The 16,187-nt window shown below is 44.4% G+C and overlaps 1 protein-coding gene across 3 annotated transcripts in view; it reads right to left on the reverse strand.

Annotated features, from left to right (window-relative positions):
* Smim17 (small integral membrane protein 17) overlaps positions 1-16,187 on the reverse strand; it is a 45,451-nt gene that overhangs the window by 19,395 nt on the left and 9,869 nt on the right. The gene's annotated exons all lie outside the window — the stretch shown is intronic.

Here is a 16,187-nt window from a genome sequence, read left to right on the forward strand (position 1 = left end):
TATACAGCTCAGGACCACCTGCCCTAGGAACAGTGCTTCCCACAGTGAGCTGGCCCATCCTCTATCAGTTAACAATCAAGACAACCCCCCACAGACATGCCCATAGATCAGTCTAATGCCTCAGTGGCGGCCCTCCTCTCAGATGACTCTAAGCTGCGGCAAGTTGACAGTTAAAAATGGAGAGATGGTTCGGCGGTTACGAGCACTGACTGCTCTTAAAGAGGACCTGGGTTCAGTTCCCAGCACCCACATGGTGGCTAACAACCATCTGTAACTTCAGTTTCAGGGGATCCAATGCCCTTTTCTGTCCCCTTCAGGCATTATATGACATGAGTACACTTACATACATGCAGACAATACATTCATACACATAAAATAAAAATAATAAATAAAATATTTTTAAACTGACTCCTGATGACTTATACCCACAGATGAGTGCATCCTCATCAGAGAAGCTTATTTGAGCAATAGATAGTTAACACAGAGCCCCATAACTGGTAAAGGTGCAGAGAATCAGAGCCTGCAGAGTACTCAGCTCTAAATGGGATACCTATATCACACCCTCTTCTCCCGTGGCTTAGGGATCATTGCAGAAGGGGGGCGAAAAGAACCTGAGGTTGTAGATGAATACATTCATCTGTGTCTAGGCACAACAGGGCAGTTACACATATGAACTCACAAGGTTGTGACAGCATGCACAGACCTACACAAGCCCAAGTCACACAAAATCCCAGCATGGAGGGGGAGGTGAGCATGCTGTTCTATCCTTAACTGAGGAGCTGCTAGCAACTGATAGCTTCTGGGAGAGGGAGAATCCATTCTCTTTAAGAGTGTGGCCCCAAGCCAAGCAGGGTCATTGACCCTCACCAGAGTATCCAGCCACTCTTTCCAGCCAACTGTATGTTACTTGGCCCTAATCACACATGGTCTCCTGGATTTAGGGAGGGCTAAAGTATACAATCTGGGGAAGGCTAGGAAGAGAAGGCATGACCCATGCTGGGTAAAGGCTTTCCAGTGTGCATACTATGCACACCCTCAGGTCATACATACACCTCATCAACCCCTCAGTTATCCTAGTAAGTAAGCTCAGTAAATTCATTGGTTCCCCAGTAAAACTTTAACCAAACATTGGCTTGACACTAGAACCTTAAAAGGAAATAAGAATTGCTTAGTATCCCCAGGAAAAGAATTCTCACAACAGATGGAAAATTTATTTGTTAATGCTATTATGTCTCATAATCATTTAAGAAAGAAATAAAGAAAGAAAGTGAAAATGTAAAAGATGTTAAAAGGATATGGGAATGGGAGGAGGGTGGGTTCAGACCTCCATTGGGGTAGCAGCTCAGAGCTCAGCAGACCACCAGAGAGTGCTGGGTTCTGGCCTCCATCTAGCCTCCAAATACCAGGGAGCCTGAGAACCCAGGGGACAGCCTGACAGCCCCTGGATCCTACCTCCTTGATCCTGCCTCCATGTGGTGGTCCTTTTAATAAGATGATAATATACAGCAGTCCCTTCTGCATGAAATAGCTACCATCATCATGACTTTGGCTGAACCTGATCACTAAACATAGTCACAATTGGGCTTGTTGACAGTTGTGCTCATTCATTAAAGGAGTACCAAACAGGGTCACTGGACCCTCACCTGAGTATCCAGCCACTCTTCCCAGCCAACTAATCCAGCCTTGGAAGACAAAAGAAAAATGAGGAAGAGCCCTCCAGGGAAACATCTCATTTATGCTTCCAAGTGAAGTCAGACATGGTCAAACAGGACCTTTGACTTATCTTCACAGAGCCGGAACTGGTAAAAGAAAGGAGCCAGGACCTCCTCCCTCTTGCCTTTCCTTTTCCTTCACATCTCCTATTCACGATTCAAAATTCAAAGAGTTTCTTTTCCCCCTAGAGATAAGAGTTATGCAATTTGGAATTCTTTTAGATAGACCCACTGAAGGGGTACTCCAATTGCCTCACCCTGCATCCCTGCTCAGCATGGAAGAACCAGAGAGGTCTGCATCCTGATTCCCTATCCACAAGTTGGGTAACCTCTTAGCTAAAACTCACAATGTCCTCTGGCCTCTTAGCAACATATTCCATTCCAAAGTCCAAAAATGTCCAGAGTATTTGGGAGCTTTTTTCTAATCCTTAAAAGATTTTAGGGTTACCTCTTCAGAGGGGGATAGGTTAGAGTAGCCAAAAGCCCCATTTAAAAAAAGAAGAAAAAGTACATGAAGTTATCAGAAAAAAAAGTGATGGGGAGATATGGGAGGAGTTGGAGGGGATGGAATGGGCATGGATTTGATCAAAGCACCTTATATGCATGTATGAAATTCTCAATAAATTATTTTAAAAAATAAAAAAAGAATGTGGCCCCTGGGAGGTTCACCACACGTCAGTAGATGGCCAGCACAAATTGGACTTGAGTCAAAAAAAAAAAAAAAAAGGGACCCAAATTTGGGTGGGTAAGGAAGGGGATTCCTGGGAAGTATTTGGAGAGAGGGGTATGGTAATTTGAATAAGAATTTTCCCCATGGATTCCAAGTATTTGAACACTTGATCAGTTGGCTGTGCTGTTTGGGAGGGTCATGGAACTTTTAGGGGTACAGCCTTACTAGAGGAAGCATGTCACCGGGGGTGGACTCTGAGTTCATAGCTTTGCCCTACTAAGTTTATCTCTCTGCTTCCTGTGCCTGCTTGAACATGCAAACTCTCAGCCTTCTGATCTAATCACCTCTGCCACCATGCCCTCCCCACCATGATAAAACCATCCCTGTGGAACCATAAACCAAAACAACTCTTCCTTCTATAAGTTGGCTTGGTCATCGTGTTGTATCACAGCAACAGAAAACTAATTAATAGTTTTACAGAAGGTGAATGTGACCAAAATATATTATACAAAATTCTCAAAAAACTAATAATAAATAAACATGGTGGAGTCTGGGACAAGTTAGCTTGTCTAGCTCCAAAAGATCACAACTATAAGCAGCACATGTTGGAGAAGGAACTCAGGGGGGCCTTACCCTTTACTGTGGTGCTATTTGCTACTGATAGATTTGGGAAGCAGAGACATCACTACCTTCAATCAGTGCACCCACTGATGACCCCATCAGTCTCCAATGGATAGATCCATCCAACAGTCACATAGATGACCATAGTTAAGCTAAGTGGGCCACAAAATAAAACAAAAAGTCTTGAGTCTTGGAAAGGGCCTGGGGGAGATGGGAGAGGGGCTTGATAGGGTTGAAAGGCAGATAAAGGGGGAGAGAATAATCAGAATGCATTTACGAATGTGTTGAATTCTCAAGCACATATATCTTATTTTTCCATCTTAAATGGTTACTAAGAGAAACTTTCTATGTTTAGAAAATTAGGAGATGGGTCTCCAGCCATCACAAAGACAGAAGAGAAATGAATGGCCAAATAAGACACTCTATTCAACTCTATTTCCTTTGGTTACAAGGTGTTGAGTGTAAGGACTGATGCGGGGAGATGTCCCAGCTCACAGCATCATGCAGGAGGCAAAAGCTGGACCCCTAGATGCAGATCCAAAGTACAGACTAGTGTGAAACATCAGGAAGTGAGTTAACTGGGCCTCAGTTTCTTTAGGTGAAGAAATAGAGACAGTGATAATTCCTACCTCTGAGACATTATTGTGAGAGTTGTTAGTTGGTGCCCATTTCTCATGGAAAGTAGGTGTCTAACAAATGTCCATCAATGACCAGGGAGATGGCTTGGTGGATAAAGGTACTTGCAGCCATGACCTGAGCTCAACTCTGGTGCCCACATGGTGGAAGGAAAGAACCAGACTTCCAGAAGTTACTCTCTGAATTCCACACTGGGACCATGGTATAGATGTACTCACACATATGCACACACACATATATAAGCAGAAAATTTTTTTATAAGTGTCCATCAAATTATCATTCATTTTACATTTTTCTGTGTGTTTGTGTTGTATGCATATGTGTGCAGATTTTATGGGTGCCCTCATTTATGTGTGCACACATGGAGAGCAGAGTTTGGCATGCTTTTTTTCCTCAATCACTTCTCCATGTTGTTTTTTGAGATGAAGCCTCTCACAGAACCGGGATCTCACCATTGCGGCTAGACTAGCCAGCCACTGAGTCCCTGGAATACCTGTCTTGTCTGTCTTCCACCAGCTCCAGGGTATAGGTGTACGCCACGACAACACCTGGTTTGTATATGAGTGCTGGGAGTTCAACTCCACTGAGTCCCTGGAATACCTGTCTTGTCTGTCTTCCACCAGCTCCAGGGTATAGGTGTACGCCACGACAACACCTGGTTTGTATATGAGTGCTGGGAGTTCAACTCCACTGAGTCCCTGGAATACCTGTCTTGTCTGTCTTCCACCAGCTCCAGGGTATAGGTGTACGCCACGACAACACCTGGTTTGTATATGAGTGCTGGGAGTTCAACTCCACTGAGTCCCTGGAATACCTGTCTTGTCTGTCTTCCACCAGCTCCAGGGTATAGGTGTACGCCACGACAACACCTGGTTTGTATATGAGTGCTGGGAGTTCAACTCCACTGAGTCCCTGGAATACCTGTCTTGTCTGTCTTCCACCAGCTCCAGGGTATAGGTGTACGCCACGACAACACCTGGTTTGTATATGAGTGCTGGGAGTTCAACTCCACTGAGTCCCTGGAATACCTGTCTTGTCTGTCTTCCACCAGCTCCAGGGTATAGGTGTACGCCACGACAACACCTGGTTTGTATATGAGTGCTGGGAGTTCAACTCCACTGAGTCCCTGGAATACCTGTCTTGTCTGTCTTCCACCAGCTCCAGGGTATAGGTGTACGCCACGACAACACCTGGTTTGTATATGAGTGCTGGGAGTTCAACTCCACTGAGTCCCTGGAATACCTGTCTTGTCTGTCTTCCACCAGCTCCAGGGTATAGGTGTACGCCACGACAACACCTGGTTTGTATATGAGTGCTGGGAGTTCAACTCCACTGAGTCCCTGGAATACCTGTCTTGTCTGTCTTCCACCAGCTCCAGGGTATAGGTGTACGCCACGACAACACCTGGTTTGTATATGAGTGCTGGGAGTTCAACTCCACTGAGTCCCTGGAATACCTGTCTTGTCTGTCTTCCACCAGCTCCAGGGTATAGGTGTACGCCACGACAACACCTGGTTTGTACATGAGTGCTGGGAGTTCAACTCCACTGAGTCCCTGGAATACCTGTCTTGTCTGTCTTCCACCAGCTCCAGGGTATAGGTGTATGCCACGACAACACCTGGTTTGTACGAGTGCTAGGAGTTCAACTCAGGCCCTTATGTTTGCACAGTACGCACTTCACTTACTGAGACATCTTCTCAGCCTCCATTATAATTTTTGAACACAAGTCCTCAACATGGGGGGTAGGTCTGGTTTTGATTCTGAGAGTTCTTAGAGGAGAAACTCTATGAAAGAATATGAGTGAATGAATGCCTCGGGCATTTCTTTCAGAAAGGCAAGAAAACAGCTGAGAGAGTGTCTGGAATCTTACTCCATTACTTTCCTTTCACATTTCCTTCCTCGACTTTGGCCATGCTTCTGCCTCAGTGGGTACCACCTTTCTGACAGCTTCTGTCTTCATGAAACCTCTTAATACTGTTTACTTCACTTATATTTTGTTTTTATTTGTTTTTTTTTCATTTTCATTTATTTATTATGTGTACTAGGGGCTGCATGTCCCGCTATGCACATGGAGGTCAGAGGACTGTGCGTGTGTGTGTGTGTGTGTGTGTGTGTGTGCGCGCACGCGCGCGTGCTCATGTGAGTGCAGGTGCCTTTGGAGGGCAGAGACATTGGATCCTCTGGAGCAGGATTTACAGGCAGTTGTGAGCCACCAGATGTGGGTGCTGGGAACTGAACTTGGATCCTCTAGAAGAAAGGTACACAGTCTCACACTCTTAACCATTGAGTCATCTCTCTAGTTCACATATGTTCTCTTAAAAATATTTTTATTGTATTTAATTTTTTGTGTGTGCATATGTGTGCATACAATGGTACAGTTGCAGAGGCCAGAGGACAACTTGTGGGTCTCAAGGTCATCGGGCTTAGCAGCAGGCATCTTTACCCATTGAGCCATCTCACTGACCCTAACAATGAGAGTACACAATAGTCAAGTGACAGAATAAAATACAGTTCATACTAAAGGTTAGTAAGTTTAAGGAATGGGTCAGTGTGATAATAACCCTGAGACCACTTTAGATGAGATGGTCAAGGAAAGTTTTTTTTCCTCTCTAACTCTCTCCATTTCATGGGAAGGAGGTTCTGGGAATGGAACCCAGGGCCAGAATCAGGCTAGGCAGGTGTTTTTACAACAATAGCCCAGGGAACACATTTTGAAGAGGTGACACTTTGAGCTCAAGACCTGAAGGGCAGGAAGAAGCCAGTTAAACAAGAATCCACAGCAGAATGAGTATCAGGTACCAATGAATCAATAAAGAGGGCAGTGTGGCTGGCCATAGTGTCTGGGAAAATAACAGGATGAGATATAAATTCAGAAAGGCACTAGAGTCTTGAAATACAGGAAGGCCTCTGGATTTGATTGCAGGTTTGCTGAGAAGCATTAGCAGGGTACAGAGAAGTGTGTGAGACTCTGATTTACATTATTAAAGTGTGTCCAAAAGATTTTTTGAGAGACTCTTGTAATCAAGGTGAGAAGCAATGATGGCCTCAGTAATGTGGAGGTGGGGATGACAGCTGTGGACATATTTGGGGTTCACACTGCAAGTGGAGCAGAGAGGATTGACAGGCAGATGGGGCTCGACAAGGGATGAATTTAGGAAGACCTTGGCTGTGGGCCAGAGCAAATAGTATCCTGTAGTGTGCACTGAGTGGGGCTGGGGGTTTTGCAGGAAAATCCCAGTTCCTTTTGTGGCATCTGTGCCTTCCTTGGTGTGATCCAGGAGTGTTGGATGACAGAAATATGCCTAGCTAGAGACTCTAGGGGTGTGCTCAGGAAGCAGCTCATTAAGGTGTTAAAGACTTTCTCTGATGCAGAATCCTCCCCGGAGCAATCTATAAACCTTATACAGCAGGATGTGTCCAATCCACAATGAACAAGTAACAGATAAACTGTCCATGGTGCTAACCCATGTGGTGGGGAGGAGCCAGCACGAGTGTATTGTGCGCTGTCCATGGTTCTGGAAACGGGACCAAGGCTTTTGGCAGAGTAACCCACTGTAATGCTGTCAGCGGTGCTGAAACACGGGGCGCCGGCTTTGCTACAAGCAGGCAGTGTGCTGTCCGCGGTGCTGAACGATGGTATCTTTATTGCCCCTAGTCTCAGACTGGTTACTATATGTGTTGCCTATAGTACTTATTTTCTATACAGAATAGCTTCCCTACCACGACCACCCACCTCAAGTAACCACCCGCCTGGGAAAAGCCCTGCTGTTGCCTAGAAACAGTTCTCTGGAGACTGTGAAGAGTGTGGGATGAAAGCTAGTTAGGACAAAAACGGCAGAGTCATTTTTAAAGGCAGCTTTCTTTCTTAAAACAGTAGGGGCCGTGCTAAAAAATCCCACTAAAATTTATTAACAGAGTTTTCCAAAAAAGCCTTAGAGGGAATGCATAAAAGGAAATTAACAGTAAGACAAGCCCAGGATGCACTTGGGTTGGGGGGAGCAGAGTGATAGGGTGGAGAATGTACCCATGAGTTTGGGGGTAGGTTCCTAGCTTTTCTATTGTTAGGTGAGGGTCACAAGAAGATACAATTGTTGGGGACTGAGGAGATGGCTCAGTGAGTAAAGTGCTTGCTGCACAAGTACGAGGACTGGGATTCATAGCCCAGCACAGGTGCAGCCAGCCTGTGATCCAGCCAAGGGGTGTGGAAATTGAATCCCCAGAGGAAGCTGGCTGGCCAGACTAGCCAAAATAATGAGTTCTGGGTTCTGTAAGAGTCCCTGCCCCAGAATATAGAGGTGGAAAGTGACTGAGTGAGACAACTAACATCAACCTCAGGCCTCCATATACATGTACACACATGCAAACACATATACACACATGCACACACACCACACACATATTCAAAAAAAGAGATAGGATTGTTGATTTATATACATCTCATTATGCATATACTATGTACTCATGTCTACATCTCACTATGAACTTTTAGAAATAGAGCTTTAAGTGGCAGTTTTTGAAATGATGCAATTTAAAAATTCTTGAAACATTTATATTTTAAAACGTAACCAAAGCTATTCTGTGCATTTCTTATTTTAGTTTCACTTTAGGTGAGGAAGAGACATACCCATTACTTTTGCCAAATCTTGAATTGTGTGGGTTTTGAATTTTAAAAGCTCTTTAAGAACAAGTCCTTAGCATAAAATCCACCTCCACTTGAAAATTGCTAAATGAATGCATGAATGAACAAAGGTTTGGTCACCAGGGAGACCAGAGCTTCACAAATCATTCAAGAATGAACACTCTCAGGAAATACAGATGCCTGAAGCAGATCTCCAGTCTCCAAAAGGATGAAGAGGCTCTGACTTTGAATTCTTTGCAGCATTAAAGCCAGTGTGATCCAGCTCTAGACTGCTTCTTTTAGCCAGACTGACATTGAACTCATGTTGTGGCCAAGAAGGATCTTTCCTGATCCTCCTGCTGCAGCCTCACTAGTCCCAAGATAAAAGGTGCATTCCACCACCCCTGGTTTATGGGATGCTGGGCCTTGAACCCAGGGCTTTATGCCTACTAAGCAACCACTCTACACTGCACAGCATCCCCAGCCCCAGCCTACATTTGAAACTTCTCATGGAGTAGTTGGCCCAGTAGGTTTTGTATTTTCAGTTGTTAAATGTATCTTTACACTTTTGTAAACAACAACAACAACAGGTTATCACTATGTAGACCAGACTGGCCTTGAACAACTCAGAGAGCTACCTGCCTCTGCCTCCTGAGTGCTGGGATCATGGGTGTGTGCCACCACATCCAGCTCATTACATCACATTTTTTCCTAATTGTCACCCTTGACATCTAGAATTTAGACTCATATATATGACATATATATATTTGTGGACACAAATCTGATGTGTATTACACACACACACACACATATACAGATTTGTGTCCCCACATGCCCTTCGATGTGGGTTCATTCACTGGAGCCTGGTCAACCTACTGAGAGTCTCACCCTTAAATGATACTGAATCTCTCCTTCCCGAAAGTCATCAGTTAGCAGCAGTTCCTCAGACAGGGTTTGGTTACGTACCCGCTTCCCCCAGTCTATGCTGGGATTTTGTCTGGCTTGAGCTTACCCTTGGGACTTGTACATGCTGTCAGCATTACAGTGAGTTCATATGCGTAACTGACCAGCTGTCTGGAAAACTCTGTTCCCTTGTGGTCATCCACTTCCTCTGGCTTTTACAATCTTTCTCTCCCCTCTTCTACAATGATCCCTGAGCCTCAGGAGGTAGTTTGGTAGAGGTGTCCTATTCAGGAATAAGCAGTCTGCAGTTTCTTATTCTCTGCACGTTGGCCAGTTGGCTCTTTGTTAATCACCATAGGCTGTATGAGGAATCGTCTCTGCTGAGTGAGAGATGCATTCGTTTATGAGTACAACAATATGTCATTAGAAATCAGTCTAATACTATATCTAAAGCCGGGTGTGGTGGTGCAGGCCTTTAGTCCCAGCACTCAGAAAGCATAGGCAGGTGGATTTCTACGAGTTCAAGGCCAGCCTGGTATACATAGTGAGTTCCAGGCCAGCTGGGGGGCTACAAGGAGACCCTGTCTCAAAAAGACCAAAAAAAAAAAGCGCCAAATACTGCCTCTATAGAATATTATCTATAGTATCAGGCTTTCTGGCTCAATCTTTGAGTCCTTCGAGGCTACATTCCAGCACCTGTGTTCCAGAGCATACACACCCCCACCCCACCTCCCACCCCCACTAATTAACCAGCAGACAGATGGAAAATCCTGATATTTCTCTTTCCACCCAGCTGAGGCCAGGCTCCAGGATTCTTCCCAAGGGAATCCCCACTTAAAACAATGGAAATGAAAGAAAGGAATCCCATGCCAGCAAGCTCAGAGGAAGCCAATGAACGAGGAGCCAGCTGTACAGATACCAAGCTGGGCTCTGTTCCCAGCAGCCCGTGTGCCTGTGTTGGTTGCTTCCAGGGCTCCTTTATGATATTTGGGGCCATTTTGTCTTCTTCTCCAGTTTAAAAAGCATCTGGAGAGATGGCTCAGTAGTTAGGATCACTGGCTGCCCTTGCAGAGGACCCGGGTTCTATTCCCTGCACCCAATGTAGCAGCTAACAACTGTTCATAACTCCAGCTCCAGGGGATATGACACCTCTTTCTGACCTCCACAGATACTGCACGTCACAGGTGCACCTACCTACAAGCAAGCAATACACTCACTCATACATGTAAAATAAAAATAATAAATATGGGGCTGGAGAAATGGCTCAGTGGTTAAGAACGCTGACTGTTCTTGTAGAAGATCAGGTTCAAATCCCAGCACCCACATGGCAGCTAACAACTGTCTGTAACTCCAGTTCCAGGGAATCTGACAGCCTCTTCTGTCTTCCATAAGCATTGCACAACACAGGTGCACTTATCTACATGCAGGCAATACATGCATACACATAAAATAAAAATAATAAATATTTTTAAAAATAATAAAACACACACACCTTCAGGGCCTGTGAAAATGGTCTGATTTCCTTTTAACAATCATAAGAAAAACAAGTGAGAAATCTAGCCTGGATTATATTTGTCTGCATATTAATGAAATCACAAAATACAATTTCAAGAAGTACAGTAGAGGGGCTCATTCCTGTAATCCCAGAATTTGGGAGGCTGAAGCAGGAAGATTGTTGCAAACTCAAGGCCAGTCTGGGCTACATAATAAGAACCTGTCTCAAAAAACAAAAGCAGGGGCTGGAGAGATGGCTCAATGGTTAAGAGCACTGGCTGCTCTTGCAGAGGACCCAGATTCAGTTCCCAGCACCCATGTGGCAGCTAATAACCATTTGCAACTCCTGTCCCAGGAGATTTGACACCCTCTTCTGGCCTCCATGGGCACTGCATGCATGTAGTGCACTTATATATAAGCAGCAAACACACACACATAAAATTTACCTAACAAGTGAAGGAGATGAAAACAGCAGCTTAGGCAGGAGGTGTGAGAGAGAGGAGGGAAGAGGAGGAGAGGGTGAATTAGGAGAAATGGGCCATCTCCATCTCTCAGGTCTGCAGAGGCCCAAGGTTGATGGCAAGCATCTTTGCCCTCTCTCCACCTCATTTGTTGAGGCAATAATCTTACCGAACCCACAGCTTCCTGTTTCAGTTAGTCTGGCTAGCCAGCTTGCTCTAGGCATCCCACTCCTGATAGAATATGTGAATTGCAGAAGAGCCACAAGCCTCATTGGGGAAAGCCATAAATCCCTTAAAGGGTCTAACTGGCCCTAAATTGGCAGCCTGGCCTTGCTCAAGCCTTATCAACTGGTCACTCCCTGGACTGAGAGAAACTGTTTGTGGAGCCCACTTGTCTCCTTTAGTGCTATAGATAACTCATCCGCCTGTCTGAGAAAAGAGACCCCCAAGGACACCAGACTGACCCTGGCACAGAGTTAACTCTTGCAGCTTTGCAGCAGAGTTCTTATAGAAGACCAGACTGTTCCCTGTTCAGAGTGCAGATAATCATTCCTGGAGGAAAAGAGCTGCCAGTCCTTTGCTGGGCTTCCTGATTCAATTCAGGGAGCAAATTCCTTGCCTATTGCAGGTCTGACTTTGGTTCTTATTTCTAAACTTTAAACTCCTTCTTTTTTCTGTCCTCATAAATCAAACAACCCCCATCTTATAGGTGCTGGAATCACAGGAGGGCTGCCACACCCTCACAGCATGTATGTGGGTGTAGTAGATCTGAACCCTGGTCCTCACACATGGCAAGCACTTTGCTTGGTATCTCCCAAACTGCCATGATCCTACACCGTAGACCCCTATTCATCCCAGGTGTCTACCACTAATAACTCAGATGAGTGTTTTCCCAGTGCAATTCATGATATACATAGATAAGAAATAAACAGGTGCCTTACCTGTCCCACACGACCTCAAACCAATCCCCTTACTGTTTAGTTACTTTTCTGCCGCTGTGACAAAATATCATGACCAAAAACAACTTAAGAAAAGAAAGGTTTATTTTAGCTTATAGTTTCGGGGGGGGTAACAGTCTATCATGGGAAGGCATGCAGTAGGAGCATGAGGACACCCTGGAAGTCAGGAAGCACCAAAAACACATTCCATCCTCTCACAGGAAGCAGAGAGAACAAGAAGTAGAGCCAGGATATAAAACCTCAAAGCCCATCCCTAGCCCTTCCTCCAGCAAGGCTTCACTTTGAAAGGTTCCATAAGCTTCCTGAACAGCGCCACCAACTGGAGACCAAGTGTTCAAACACATGAGTCGATGGGGGGCATGCTCATCTGAAGCGCCACACAAATACTTCCGGTTTCCAAACATTCTATAGCCTTGTCAGTCTTCAGGCCAAATTCTGTACTGGTTAGGTTTCTTTAATTGCAAAAAGGTGAACAAAAGAAGCCAAAAATAAATTACTGGAAGGATAATGAGCAGCTGGAGGAATTAGAGACACAGAAAGAAGGAAGCCAGGGTGCTGCCCAAGGTCACAATCACAAGAGAATCTGCATCACCCTGAGGGAGCTGCCACTGACGATGCAGACCCAAGTGCCTTTCAAATTACAGAGCCAACATGGTTAGCCAGGTTCATCAGAATCATACGGTAACTCTTAGCCAGTTATTCAATGAAAAGGAAGGCAACACACAGCCAAGAGGGAGCATGGGAAAATATGTACAGAAAGAGATGCCTCCTGTGATGTTATTTTATTTTTGACATCATGGAATTATTTTTTTATATTTTATTTAATGTTTGCCTACATGTATGTAAGTGCACCCATGTCATGCAATGTCCATGAGGGTCAGAAGAGGGTGTTGGATTGTTCTGGAACTGGAGTTAAGGGTGGTTGTTAGCCACCATATGGGTGCTGGGAGTTGAACTCAGTTCCTCTGCAAGAGCAGTCAGTGCTCTTAACCACTGAGTCATCTCACCAGCCCCCAATATCATGAATTTATATTACAATCCAGGTATGCATTAAAAAAATCATTTACCTGTATCTGTATGACTACATACTTTTATATTTTTCCAACAGCTTTTACTAGATGACTACATCATAATTATCTGTTACCTTAGTTGGTGAGTCCTTAGGGTGTTTGTAACAGTTCACCGTCACATGTCTTTTCATTATTTTACATTTACCTACTATTCAGTTTCATTTCTGGTGCTGTGGTAAAATACCCCGATGGAAAGCAACTTGGAAGAGAAAGGGTTTATTCTAGCTCAGAACTTCAGGTTTCAGTCCATCATGGCAGGAAGTCAAGGTGACAGAATAGTGGATATGATGGTGGTCACATCATATCTGCAGTGGGGAGCAGGGAGAAATGAATACATGCAGGCCTAGTTGCTTGTGCTCGGCTCAACTGCTCCACTCCACACTGCTCAGGACCCCTGCCTAGGGAGTAGTGCTGCCCATAGCGGGCTGGGTCCTCCTACACCAACTAACTTAAGTGGATCACTTAGAGACACACCCACAGGCCACCTCAAAGTAGACAACCACTCACTGGGACTCTCTTCTCTAGTAATTCTGGTCTGTGTCACACTGAAAAAACTGATCATCACACCTACCTTTGTACACTTGGTTTCTAGAGAATTCCAATTCCAATGGTATACACAAAGGAGCGTATATAACCAACATGGAAACGGTCTTGTTTCTCATGCAGTTGCCAATAGAGGATACTGTCAAACTGCCACAACTCGAAAACTATCTTTGGGGGACAAAGTTTATATATTATCACTTTAATCTGTATTTCCTTGATTATCAGTGATCCTGAATAATTGCCCTTAACTGCTTCTATTTCATCTTCTGTGAACTGGATTTGCACTTTTCCACTTACATTGCCAGAGTTACTACCTACAAGGGATCAGACCCAGGCTCTTGCCCAAGCTAGGCAAGTGTTACAACTCATCCCCTGTCCTGTACTAATACTCTGGATACCAGGGACTGTGCCCCTTTGTTTTCTTTCAGTTCCTCCTTTGTCTATCAACAAGTGCTTGCCACTACATTGACTTCATGGAACCTGACATCAACTTCTTGATGACCTGTAATGCTTAAAGTTCCTCTCAAGCCAAGGTTACATTACTGCAAATTTTCCATATACTTTTCCATATATCTCTATTGCCAACCTTTTAGGGTTCCATTAGTGTGCAAGGCACAGATCTGTGTTTTTCATGAGTCAGGTAAGTGCCCCAATGCCATTTGTTCAACCCATCTCTTCCCTACTGAGATGAGAAATCTTTTGCAATTAAATACAGGAAATTTGAAAAGTCCCACCACAGGCCCTGAGCAAGAATAGTCTGGGGTGTTTGGCCTATGAGATGGCTCAGCAGACAAAGGTATTTGTACACAGGTCAGATGACCTGAGATCAACCTCCAGATCCCACAAGATGACAGAAGAGAACTTACTCCCAAGAGCTGTCCTCCCACCTCCTCACACGTGCTGTGGCACAAATATACCTGCATGCATCCATTCACACACAAAAATAAAACTTTTTAAAAAAGAAAATAAGACTCTCCATCCCCTAGACTGTTTGTCTGGATCAGAAGTGAGGTAGTCTGACAAAAGCCCATTTTCCTAGCAGCCCTGTGTTCTAATTAAGAGATCCCCTCTCAGGACTCTAAACTGTCAAAGGACAATGTCAAGAAGAAACCTAGGAGCTCTGGCAGCTCCAAAAAAGAAGTCTCCCTGCAAGGTGAGATAATAAACAGGGCACAGGGCTCCTTTGATGAAAATATTTGCCAAGTGACTGCAGTGATGATTGCACAGCTCTAGGAATACACTAAGAGCCAATGAATGCATACTTTTTAAATGGAGCCTTGTACTCCCTTTTCACTTTTGATGGAGGCACAGAGGTATGAGATGGGAAGTGGCTTATCCAATGTGAATATCTTGGAGATACGCGTGCGCACACACACACACACACACACACACACACACACACAATACAAAAATATAATCCTCACCGTCCACAGCCTCTAATCGCCATGAGTGACAGGATTACCATGATCCTGGTTCAGCCAATTCTCCCTTCAGCACTTGTACCATGAATACTTGCACTGAGACCACTAGGATGCTCTCACTGCACCTGTGTTTCTGACAGTCAGCTGTGGTTCCTCCCTCATGTTCTGCCTGCAATATCCAGCTGGAGGAATAATGGGGAGTCCACACCCAGCACTCCTAATCACCCTCTCCAGATCATGTATCTTTATGGTGCATAGCATATAATTATCACATAGTACTGAAGTTTTTGTTTACTTCCACTAAATCTCAAAAATCAAACTGTCCATTTTGTCCCATGCTGTATCCCCAGCACCCGAAGACATGCCTGACACAAGACTAAATGCTCGACAACAACTGAGAGTACTGCGTTCACAACAGTAAACTCCATCTCTTGCTATAATCACAAATCTATACATTGTCAAAATCAGATTTTCAACAAATAAAAAAATACCTTGGGACTGTTGTAATACCAATGACTTCATATATTTAGCTCGAGAAACACCTTTTCCTAACTACTTCTACAGAGACGTGCCTATTAGCTTTTCTATTAGTTACTTTCAGTCAGGGTCTTCACTGTGCAGCTCAGACTGACCTTGAACTCTCCTCACATCTCCTGAAGGCTGACACCCCACCACACTTTATAGTTAAAACAACAAAACTAAAATGTATATTCTAAACTAAGTGCTGTGCTTTTCTGTTCTTATGTCTTGTCAATCTCTCGGAACAAGATGGAACATTTTATTTTCAGTGTTCTAGAATAATGCAAACAACCCTTGAATTGTCTGTGGTGCCTTTTTTTTTAAGGTTAAAGCACTGAACTGCCGTTCCAGTTTACTGTGTGATTATTCATGTACTCACGTGTTCTGGCTTGTTTTTAACACCATCCCCTGGATAATCCTATATGCTAACAACAACAAAACTGTTCTGACTTATTCTCTCTTCTGTCGGGTGAGGAGTTAATCAACGGTTGACTTACATCCTTACAGAAGGAATGTGATGCCGCCACCTGACCTCATGCATCGATCTTTCAATTCCAAGT

This window comes from Nannospalax galili, unplaced genomic scaffold (genome assembly GCF_000622305.1).
Source record: "Nannospalax galili isolate Female #2095 unplaced genomic scaffold, S.galili_v1.0 scaffold842, whole genome shotgun sequence".
Lineage (NCBI taxonomy): Eukaryota > Metazoa > Chordata > Mammalia > Rodentia > Spalacidae > Nannospalax > Nannospalax galili.